A 12,628-nucleotide genomic window follows, 5' to 3' on the forward strand; every position below is an offset into this window, starting at 1 on the left:
CAGTGATCTGCTGAAGGGTCAACCCGCTTGTTTCTCTTCTGGTTGAGATTCGATGGTACACTTATGTCTGCAGAGGTATAGCATTGCACGTCTGTGAACGATCATGTTTATGTGTGTGTGACTGCTGTGAGTGAGGATTTGGGTACAGGCGAATCCAAGCTCCATACATGGGTTAGACCAACTTCATGGAGAAAATGAAGTAGAAACAAGAAAAGTGACGATGCTGGCATTTCACTGAATCCACCATCAGCACTAGACAGGGTGGGGGAACTGTAATCAGCTTCAGACCCTGGAGGGCAAGAGGGCCATCTGATGACTACGTGGAAAGGGGAAGGGTGTGCCACAGAGCACTCTGAGCAATCGTGGCTGGGTCACACATGCATATCTCACCTGCTGTTCCTCCCAGTGCACCAGGTAGGCACTCTGAGCCCTTCCTTGTAGATTCAGAAATCAAGTCCCGGTCAGACAGGCTGAGCAGCTTGCTCAGAGTAAGTGCCTATTAAGAACACCTTCCAATTCCATCTCCGTACCCAGTCTCAGTCGGTACAGAATTTATTGTGATGACTAAAGACCTGTTCCACATGGGCAAAGCCTGGGCAGTGGGCGGACAGCCTCGGTGTCTCTCCTATGTGTTTCCAGGGCATTTCTCCTCACGTCATCTAGATTCTTGTTTAAGCCAGTGGAAAATTCAAGGCCCAGTCACCGATCCTAGCTTACAAGGGGACATTTCTTCCCCCTGCTGCCCAGCCTGTCCCTGAACTGTTCTTATGGAAGCTGCTTTCCAGCGTGAAGTGAAAATGCAGAGGACAAATAACATGTTATCCCTCCGCCCACACACTCCATATGCATCAAAGAAAAACATTTAAATAACTCACATGAGGTATTTAAAACTTTGACCCTAGATAAAATTATGTGGGTTTTTTTTTGCCAACTAATCTCTTTTTTTTTCAAATTTATTTATTTATTTATTTGAGAGCGACAGACACAGAGAGAAAGACAGATAGAGGGAGAGAGAGAGAATGGGCGCGCCAGGGCTTCCAGCCTCTGCAAACGAACTCCAGACGCGTGCGCCCCCTTGTGCATCTGGCTAATGTGGGTCCTGGGGAACTGAGCCTCGAACCGGGGTCCTTAGGCTTCACCGTCAAGCGCTTAACCGCTAAGCCATCTCTCCAGCCCCGCCAACTAATCTTAATGTGTTGGCCACCTGAGTACCACTAAGATGCCGCTGCTTGTCTTTTCTTGGTAAAATGTAGGATAGCTGTCAAGCAGGAACCTTGACATCACTACAAATGTTCCAGGAGAGCTACCAGTACCCAAGATTAATATGGAATCCTGTGTGCTGGTATAGCTGGGCCCAAGAAGAGAACCACAGATAATCTTTCATCTACTTAGTTTTATTTTTTTCTTTTTGTTTTTCAAGGTAGGGTTTTGCTCTAGCCCAGGCTGACCTGGAATTCGTTATGTGGCCTCGAACTCACAGCGATCCTCCTACCTCTGCCTCCCGAGTGCTGGAATTAAAGGCATGAGCCGCCATGCCCAGCCTCACGTAAAATCTTTATTTACTAGTTATTGTTTACCTATACAGTGAGGTGGGCACCATCCCGATTGCTCTTTTTCAGAAGAGGAAATTAAGCCCAAAGATTCCAGCTTATAGGGGTGTGAGGCTGTCCAATTCTATTTTTCAACATAGAGCGGCACTTTCCCGTCCCCATGATGTCGCTTCTAAGTGGAAGGATTTTCCTCACCATGTAAATGAAGAAACATTGTATGTGACCTGCTGGGAGGATGGAACGTGGCAATGAACGTGGATGAACGTGGCGTATGTGTGAGAATGTGGGTGGAGAGCAAGGCGTAGGGTAAGGTGTGCCGTGATGTTCCCCTGACACTCCTCACCAGCCTCCTATTGTATAAGTCATGGCCAGACATTTTTAGCAAGCATTCCCAGCTCCCTTTCCTTTTGGATGCTCCTGTCATGGGTCAGGCAAGCTATGCTATGAGACCATCTAATTAGCTCTTGGACTCTGCAGTGGGGGAGAAGGTGAAGTCAGGGATCAGGTCAGAAGGGACAGGAACTGCTTCAAGTTACCTGGACCAGGAGTGTCTCATGACAGGGCAGTACCTCCCTTTGCCAACCTGAGGAGACACCCCCAAAGGTTCTGCCCAGCAGGGAGAGCATAGCTGTTGGAGGACAGGTAGATGACAATCCTGCAATGGGCATTGGTCATTGGCCTGTTCCTGGAGTGAGTCTGACATGCATTGAGTTCCCATTCTGGGAAAGATGCAGTAAGCATACCCACCCTTCCCCCTCCCTGAGCGCCAGAGTACACACTGGGCAAGACACACTGCGCAGCTGACAAAGAAAAGCAGCAGTGACAGGTGATAGGTGGATTAGGGAAAGAGACCAAAATTTGAAGTACCATAAAACTCACAGTGAGTGCCTCCTTTTAACCATTCCAGTATCACCTGGGCTGGACTTTATAGCCAGAAGTCTGAATGAATACACAGATGGAAATAAAGCTTCTGAAAGGAGCTTCCATTTCCTGGTCCAAGGAATGAGGAAAGGAACTTCTAAGGGTCATAAACCGTGAGGAGAGCCCTTGCAATATAAATCATTTTAAAATTTTAATATTTTTATTTTATTTATTTGAGAGACAGAGAGAGTGAGAGAGATATCGAAGAAGTGGAGGAGAAGGAGGAGAGAGGGAGAGAGAACTGGCATGCCAGGGCCTCTAGCCACTGACAATGAAATCCAGACACATGTACCACCTTGTACATCTGGCTTGTATGGGTACTGGTGAATCGAACCTGGGTCTTTAGGCTTCACAGGCAAACATCTTAACTGCTAAGCCATCTCCAGCCCCTAGAAATCTTTACTTACCTTTTCTACCCTAACCTGTACTCAATCCACAGCAGTATTAAAGGTAGCAGCGTCTAGAATATGTTTAGAGCTCTAGGGAGGGGACTCGTCTCTTAGACTAGAAAAGGTGTGGGGGTCCCTCACCTCTGACTTGCCCTTGATTAGCTCCTGTGTTAGTTTTTAATTATTATAATAACATAGCATAAGCAGGCTAACTTTATTTTTCATATTTTAAAGAAAAAAATCCATTGTAACACTAATAAAAAACTTAACAACTAATTGGTAGAAAATAACCTAATAGTTATAATGAATAATGACAATATTTCTATGAAGAGATAACTTTCTACAGATTTAATCCTCTGCAACAATGTTCCTACAACCTTGGCCTTGAAGCTTCTAGAAGGAAATAGAATATCAGTTGAATACCACTGAGTAATAATTTAATGTAGACAGTAAAACGTTGCCTGTTCTTTGAAGCCTAGGACTCAGTTGATTCTGGAATGCAAGCTGTTCCCAGACCACTGGCCTCATATAGAATATTGAGAGCCATACTACTGATGTGAATAATTGATTAGGATTTTCCACATGTAATCGAGCATAGTTTCCATTGTATCCATAGGGATAACAAAAACTATAGCCATCAAAGAGGGGCAGGTCATTTTATAACCATCAACACTTGAGACTGTCAAATTTGGTTCAGAAAATTTATCCTTGAGAGAATCTAGTCATGCTGTGAAACATGCATTATAAGCCACCACAAGCTTGGTGATGAATATTTGGCATGAACAATAATAAAACCACCACAACTGGATAAATGACAGATAATAGCCTTGTAGACCATAAATACACAGCATGAAGAAATGGCGGCGATAGTGAGTCAGTAGTTATTATAGTTAAAAGAAGGCCTTGGTCTCTGCAGAGCCATCTAGAAGCTTGCATTCACACTCATTTCTCAGGGTAGGAGCAATGTTAACAGCCCCATGTCACAATTGCTAACACACTAAAAACAAGTAGATACAGAATTATTTATTGTCATTGATATTACTATAATCATCATTGTTTTCCTGAGACAGGGTCTCACTCTGTAGCCCAGGCCGTCCTGAACTCATTCTGTTGACCAGACTGACCTTGAACTCATGGCTATCCCAGAGAGCCAGGGCTATAGGGTTAGGGAGTTTTGAGGCCAGCCTGAGACTACATAGTGAACTCCAGGTCGGCCTGGGCTAGAGCAAGACTCTACCTCGAATAAACAAAAACAAAAGATAAAAAACTTTTAATAGCCTGAACTCAAAAAAATTTAAAGAATAATTTTAGTTAGAAATCAAATATAGAGAGGCTCAGAAAGTAAAAAACAACAACAACAACAACAAAAACAAGATCATGAAATAAAATGTTCTAGAAGATAAGATCAACTAGCATCCCAGTTGCAATGTGATTTCACAGAGTAGGAAAGCAACTGATTAGCTGCAGCATCTCAGATCATTCTGGAACCTCCCCAGGCACTACAATGTCTCCATCATGCCACTTCCTAAATAGAGGGCCTTCAGTGCACATCATAGGGTGTTTCCCAGGAACATGGGTAAAGGCAAATATTTTGTGCTTAACCCACAAAATATTTGGTCAAAAAAAATATGAAGCTACATGGAAGCACATCTTGTAGAGTTTAAAAATTTTTTTTTAAATTTATTTGAGAGTGACAGACAGAGAGGCAGGCAGAGAGAGAGAGAGAGAGAGAGAGAGAGAGAGAGGGAGGGAGGGAGGGAAAAATGAACACGCCAGGGCCTCCAGCCACTGCAAACGAACTCCAGATGTGTGCTCCCCCTTGTGCATCTGGCTTACGTGGGTCCCGGGGAATTGAGCCTCAAACCGGGGTCCTTAGGCTTCACAGGCAAGCGCTTAACCGCTAAGCCATCTCTCCAGCCCCCATCTTGTAGAGTTTGCAGCCAGGAATGCTGGGATCTGGCTGGCAGTGCACAAAGGCTCTCAAGGCTCTCCAGCATCTGCTCTGGAGCGGGCTCTGTGGCTGGTGTGACCTGCCGGCATGAAGCGCAGCAGAGCCTCTGTCCAACCTGAGGGGAAGCTTCCGGGGGGTCCTGAGATGGTGCGCCCCCTTCTGCTCCCCTTGGGCTTTGCTCTGCTTTGGTTGAGTCCCTGCTTCCTCTTCTTGCTGCTCACACTGGAGGTAGTCTAGGTCACTTCTTCTCTGAAAGAGAGAGAGAGAGAATGGGCACTCCAGGGCCTCCAGCCACTGTAAACAAACTCTCCATGTAGCATGCTCCCCATTGTACGTGGGTCCTGGGGAATCGAACCTGGGTCCTTTGGCTTTGCAGGCAATATCCTCAACCACTAAGGCTAAGCTATCTCTCCAGCCCTAGGTTACTTCTACCTTGGTGAGTTCTTCCCTCAGCTCCATTCATCTTGCTCCTCCCCTGCTCGGGTCTCCATAGTGCTGAGTGTGGCGGCAGCAGCGGCCCTTCCTCTGGAGCAGGCTCTGTCTTCAAGGGACCAAACTTCTGTGTAGGTGGTCTGGGCGGAAAGAGATTTCTGCTGAGAGACAAGAGAAGATAGTTTTTGTTCCCCCCCAGATCAAAATCCAATGGCTACTGACAGTCACCATCTAAACCCATGTCTCTATAAATATAAATAAATATAAATATAAATATAAAGGCAGAACATGTGGCTCTTGTGGCCTCCTGAAGTCACTCCTCAGTTGCATGCCGCTTGGGTCACATTCCTTCTGCACAGGGTGGCCGTGGTGAGGAAAAGAGCTCTTGTTCTGAGGCCCCACCAATGTCTTCTTGCAGCCGTCACTTTCTTTTTAGAAGAGGCTTATTTAACACTTTCTAGGCTAAAAGTCCAGATAGCAAGGTGTACACTCTCAAGCAGTCTCTCCTCAGCTATGGCACCTCTTCCTGGATGGTCTTATTGCTGCTAAGTCTCAAGGTGACACATGGAATTACATGCTAAGAGTCAAGGTGTATGTATGTGTGTGTTTCCCTTCTTACAAAGGCACTAGGATTCAACTTTGGGGTCCATCTTAACGACCTCACCACACACCAGATTCAAGAAGCATTGAAAAGCTCCAAAGGATGAAACTGGTGCAAAACAAAATTCACAATCCACTTTAGGGTTTCACCAAGCCATAGATAGGTTCTCATAATGTAATATTCAAAATGTCTACAATATAATTCCAAATTCCACAAAATACAAAAAAAGATAAACATCAATGTTTAATTTAGGAACTGATGCCAGCTGCAAGATGAAACAAAAGTTTAAATGATTGGATGAGGATGCTAAGGCAGCCATTATAACCATGCCCTGAGAAGTAAAGGAAAATTCTCCTGAAGTCAATGGCAAGAAACCCTCATCAAAGAAGCAGATGATATAAAGAAGGGCTGAAGTTAGGTATGGTGGCACAAGTTTGAGGCCAGCTCAGGGCTACAGAGTGAATTCCACATCAGCCTGGGCTAGTGTAAGACCTTGACTCAAAAAAATAATTACCTGATCTGAACAAAAACAAGCCAAAAAAAAAAAGAGTTGCTTGAATGGAAGCCTTAGAGATGTGAAGGACAATACTAAAAATGTCAAATACTCATATGGTCAGATTTCCGTGAGTATAAGGGAAAAGGATGGTGTGTGTGTGTGTGTGTGTGTGTGTGTGTGTGTGTGTGTGTGTGTGTTTGAGAGAGAGAGAAAGCACACTATTGCTGCAATGGGCAGAGACTTCCCACTTCATTCCTCAGTTACCTCATCTGTAAACTGGGAGTCACAATATTTCCTACTTCTTGAGGTTGTGAGAATTTTGTAAATTAAAATCTAGTTAACAATGAGATTTCTGCAGTGACTCGAGCATTGTGCATGACGAGCGAATGTCGGATACTCCGCCAGCGTCTCTATAATTAGCTGCTGGGAGTTCCCTAACTGCGTAACTGCTGTATGTGGAATTGAGCTGGGCGCTGGCTGGGCGATTTGAGCAGGTGACCATCTTCCTCCACCCCTCCAGCTTCATGCTGCTTCCCAAGTGTCGGAATACTGGAGCTGTCCCGTGCTTTGAAACTCATTTCTTTCTGCTGGCACTCCTGGTGTGAAGGCACTATAAGTTTAAGGAACATTACCCCTTCCAAAGCGCATAAACACTATCTTCCTTGTAGCGGGTGGAGAAAGCTCTTGAAAACAAACAAACAAACAAACAAAAAAAAAAACACTTTGGTTTGAACTCTGGCTCTGCCCCCTGCTTATTGTCTTACTACAGGCAAGTAAGTTGTTAAATGTTTTCAAATGGGACTAATTGGGTATGGAATATCAAATAGTTTGAAGTCAGCACAGTACCCTTCACTATGGTACCCTATTTTTTTTTGTTGTTGTTGTTCTTAATATTGGGTCATAGAATTCAGAATCTTGTCAAAGATCTAGTGTAGAAACTGAGGTAAAGCCAGGTATTTGAATCAGCAGTATGCATGGCCCTGGAGTGTAAATCCAGGGTGGGAAAATACCCTCCCCCACAATCCTATCTTCGTATAAGACACCGTGATGGCCAGGCATGGAATCACGGAGGTTAGAGAAGAGGATCCTGAAAGATCCTGAAAGTGGTCCAATCGCCATGCCACAGAAACCACGCGAAAGTGGAAAGCGGAGATTTGTCCAGGCCACAGATCCACAGAAAGCTTGGCTGCTGGTGCTCAGTGACAATTCCATGAACACCCCCCTCCCAACCAGCCCCAGTTACTGTGACTAAGGAAGGGACCCGCAGATACCTCAGCAATGGTCGAGCAAGGCCTGGGCACGTGGGCAAGGGAAGCCCCTCAGAAGATGAGCTCTTCTCAGCAGCAGCAGGAGCACATTGCATTAGGAGGGCGCTCCTGCCGTGCCTGACACACTGACCTGCTTTTCCGAGAGTTCACGCAAGGGCCCTGGCTCTGCAGTGTGGTCCTATGAGTCTACAGTTCATGTGAAGGCCTTCGCTTGGCATATTTTTTGTTCTATGGAGCTTGACAAATGCCAGCTGACATATGCTCATTGCTAGAGTGAGAACCAAGCACACATTCCCCTGCTCTAAACATCCTCTCTGCTCTCTCTTCTGCCCTCCTTCATCAACCCAAGCCTTGGAAACTGAGGATTCTTTTTCACCATGACCATAATTCTGCTCTTTCGAGGGTGTCATGCATTTGTTTTCTGCCACTTAGACTTAATTTAAGGGTCCTCCTTGTCTATTGTCATCTGGTTGCTCATTTCTTTTTACTGCTGAATGACATTCCACTGTATAGGTATGTCATAGCTTGTCTGCCCATTCCCCTTTTGAAGTACATCTAGATTGCTTCCCAAAATTGCCAATTATAAGGCTGGAGAGATGGCTTAGCAGTTAAGCACTTGCCTGTGAAGCCTAAGGACCCCGGTTCGAGGCTCGGTTCCCCAGGTCCCACGTTAGCCAGATGCACAAGGTGGCGCACGCGTCTGGAGTTCGTTTGCAGAGGCTGGAAGCCCTGGCGTGCCCATTCTCTCTCTCTCCCTCTATCTGTCTTTCTCTCTGTGTCTGTCGCTCTCAAATAAATAAATAAAAAATAAAAAAAAATTTAAAAAATTGCCAATTATAAATAAAGATGCTGCAAATACCAGTGTCCAGGTTTTTGTATGGACTGAATTTCTTGGTGTTATGTGTGTCTATTGAGCAGCAGATTGGAACCAAGGCTAGTTGAGCCATAAGTAAAGAAATTGTGTATTTCACTATCCTAACCAGAACATTTCAGCAGGTAGAAAAAAAAATGACATTAATAACTTCCCTAGAACAGCAGGCACGACTTGGTTTTATTTTCCAAAGACCTGGGCATATGCTCCGCCTTGGTGACTACTGTATAAATGAGCACTGAGTTCAACCAGACGAGTAAATTTAAAATGACCAACCATGTCACGTGTTAGTGACGACAGGGGGCACATGTAGCAAAGGTCAGGCACAAGCACAAGATGGTGTCATCACTTGTCAGTCTCTTCAGAAGCTAAAACATACATTGATAACATGACAAGAGCCCCTCCCCCATAGGCATCTGTCAAAGAAAAGGATAGCAGAAAACTTGAGACTCAGGCATAATTGTTCACGGGAGCTTTGTTATTTCCAGAAATGGAAAAAAAAAAAAGAAAAGAAAAAACATGTTCAACAGTAGACGAACAGCTAAGCAAAGTGAAGTTTATCCATACAATGATGCTTGTGACTTGATGGACTAGAATTGAAAGATATAAAGGCACTGATGAACCTCAAAACCATACTGAGCAAAAGAAGTCAGACCAGGGGGAAAGAAAGATGATTCTGTTTGGTTTCATTTATAAGACACTTTAGAGACTCGAAACTCACCTATAGAGAAAGCAGACCGCCATTACCTAAGAACAGATGACGGAGCAGATGAGGGAAGAGAAGCAGGTCACCATCACCTGAGAATGGATGCGGGACTGGATGAATTAAAAAGCTAAAATATGGGGGCTGGAGAGATTGCTTAGTGGTTAAGGCGCTTGCCTACAAATGCCAAAGAACCTCAGTTCAATTCCCCAGGACCCACGTAAGCCAGATGTCCAAGGTGGCACACGCATCTGGAGTTCGTTTGCAGTGGCTGGAGGCCCTCACATGCCCATTCTCTCTCTCTCTCTCTCTCCCTCTTTTCCTCTATTAAATAAATAAATAAAATATTTATAAAAAAGCTAAAATATGAAATAGATGCAGGGATGAGGGAAAAGAAGGTACCAACACATGATGTATGCATACAAAATATGTTGTTGATAATAATAATAATAATGGAAAAAAACTTTAGGGATCAGGAAAATGATAGAAATATTGTTTGAGAGTGATGGCTTCAATGTGTGTGTATGTCAAAATCTTTCTCTGTTTTGTAATATCTGGTATTTTGAATATATGTAAGTTAGGATACACCAACCATAAACAATGCACTGTAAAAAAGGAATGTTCTTTAAGTTTATCCATACATGCACACACACAGGTGAGTGATTTCTTGTGGAGCTGAGAGTGGAGAGGTAAGCCAAGGTGGAAAAAAGGATCCCAAGGAATTGAATTGGCAGCTAACAGAAGAGAAGAGGAGTGATCGTGTCCCCGTTTGAGTTGGGAGTCCAGAGAAAGGGGCTCCTGGAGGACTTCAAGAGTGATTGTAGGGGCTGAGGAGATGGATCAGCGGTGAAGGGCACTTGCTTGCAAATCCTGCCAGCCCAGGTCCAATTCCCCAATATCCATGTAAAGCCAAATGCGTAAAGTGGCATATGTATCTGGAGTCCACTTGCAGTAGTAGCAAGAGACCCTGGTGTATCCACTCTCTCTCATAAATAAATAAAATAAATCATATTTAAAAAAAGAATGAGGGCTGGAGAGATGGCTTAGCGGTTAAGCGCTTGCCTGTGAAGCCTAAGGACCCCGGTTCGAGGCTCGGTTCCCCAGGTCCCACGTTAGCCAGATGCACAAGGGGGCGCACGCGTCTGGAGTTCGTTTGCAGAGGCTGGAAGCCCTGGCGCGCCCATTCTCTCTCTCTCCCTCTATCTGTCTTTCTCTCTGTGTCTGTCACTCTCAAATAAATAAATAAAAATTTAAAAAAAAAAAAAAAAAAAAAAGAATGATTGTAATAGAGTCTTTAATGTGCTGTGGTGTTCTGTTTAATGTTATCCATTCACACTCCCCCACTATGGACACTGAATAGTGTCTTTATTCGGACACGTGATGCCCTTGGATGGGTGTCACTTCAGAATAGTAAAGTAAAGCCATTGTATCCCTGCATGGATTAAGGCTGGTGAGAAGAGAGTGGCTAAAATAGTCAAGATGGTAAAAGATCTGAGCTTCATCAGAAGAGAAAAGCAGAAGGCAATGTGGCATCAAAGATCCCCACTAGACTGGGACATTGAGTGGGGAGCATTACACGGGGAACAGGAGATTGGTTCATTTTATTTAACTCCCCAAGGACACTCAAGTTAGTTACTTGAGTGTGCCACAGGGCTGCCTTTCATGACCACAGCACCTCACAGCAGCTTTTACCCTGGGCCCAAGCACACCACGAGGACACTGGCAGGCAGGCCAAGGCCGTTTGCTTCTTAGCTAAGGGAAATGGCAACTCCGGGGAAGGGAGAGGAGGTAGACGTTGAGAAGGAACACTCTCTCTGTCAATGTTCCATTTCAACCCCATCGTGCAGTAACCAAGATACGCATAAGCAAGCTCTTGGGGACACAGGCATTAGATCAGAAAGAGCAGTACACGCCAAGGTGCAGGGGAGGGCAAGGCGCTAATGTGACTGAAAAGTCACTCGGTCCAGGGAACTTCTCAGCAAAGGGAAATCAAAATGAGGCTTGAAACACTAATGGGAAATGATGTTGTGACACACAAAGCCTCAGCTCCTACAAAACAATGACATCCAACCAGGTAAGGAAAATGACCTTGGCTACTGACAGTGACCTTGTCACCAGCCCTGCACATTGGCCAAGATAGGTGTTATCTGAATATCCTCATGTCAAAGATATGACTGCTATCAGCATGACCTCAAGAAGAGTCACGCCCCTCTCACCCACAGTCCGCTCCGCTCCCCGTGTCCTCAGTGAGGACAGACCCTGCCTCACCGTGAGCAGTGGCATGAAGGGACAGAGGAGGAGCATTCACAGACAGTGGCAATGGAAGCCCCTGTGACCTCCACACCAGGCCACAGAATCTGGGTACACCGGGGAGCCCAGCAACCACGCTGGAGTACGACTGACTTGCTGGTGTGGAGAGCCCTCTGTGTCCTTCACTCCCGAGCAGCCCAGCAGACACCCTGGGGCAGAGCGGCCACTCGAGGAGGATCCAGCGATCCACGGGGCAGGAGAGAGGACGCTGGCTCTGGCACCTCATGGTGGCCTCACAGCAGGAGCATCGCCGAAGCTGGGGCATTGTTACTCGGCTGCAACAGATGCCAATGCCCCTGGTGCAGCCCTGTTCCCATCCACTGACAAGCAGCCACTTTCTCTCTGGACTGGGCTTTCCTTTGGGGATGTGTTTTATTTGTTTTTCAGTTGGGTCACAAGGAAATTTTAGGGTTCAGGGGCCTCCCCTTGAACAGCCGCAGGTAATGGTCCTGGGACAGCTGAGTTGCTCAGAATGAAGCATCAACTCCGGGAAAAGAGGAATCATGAAGAATTGTCACTGTGGATGTTCGGTGTTTTCTACAGAGCATCCCCCTGCCTCACAGTCATGAGGGAGAAGACCCAGAGGATCTGAGAGGAAGGGGAGAAACAATTCCCCAGTGCCCCCCCCCCCACCTCTCTTTTGTCTCCTGGGCAGCTCCTGACCCACCACGCTCAGCATTCAGCCTGACACCACACTTCCGAGTGCCAGGCAGGGTGGGCATGCTCTTATCTCAGCCTCGCTGATCCATGGCCAGCAGCCAGCCATCCTCCTCTGCTCTGTGTGAGACGCTGCTGCGGGGGGGGGGGGGGGGGGGAAGGGCACAGCAGGGTGGGCGTCCTGCGCCTCCTTCCTTGCTCCTCCCTGCAGCCGTAAGCGCCCAGCATATGCCACCTTTTCTACCACCTCAGACTCAGGACCACTCAGGACCTTCCTACTCTGAGCAAGTCACAGAGCGTTGCCTGACTCCCCGTGGGCTTTCTGGTGGCCACTGTGGCATCTCTACCCACTGCTCCAGGTTCCACATGCCTGCTCTGCATCCGCACCCATCGTAGTGCCTCTCTCTCTCTCTGTCTTTTGGTTTTTTGAGGCAGGGTCTCACTCGAGCTCAGGCTGACCTGAACTTCACTCGGTAATC

Source organism: Jaculus jaculus, chromosome 11, assembly GCF_020740685.1.
Source record: "Jaculus jaculus isolate mJacJac1 chromosome 11, mJacJac1.mat.Y.cur, whole genome shotgun sequence".
Lineage (NCBI taxonomy): Eukaryota > Metazoa > Chordata > Mammalia > Rodentia > Dipodidae > Jaculus > Jaculus jaculus.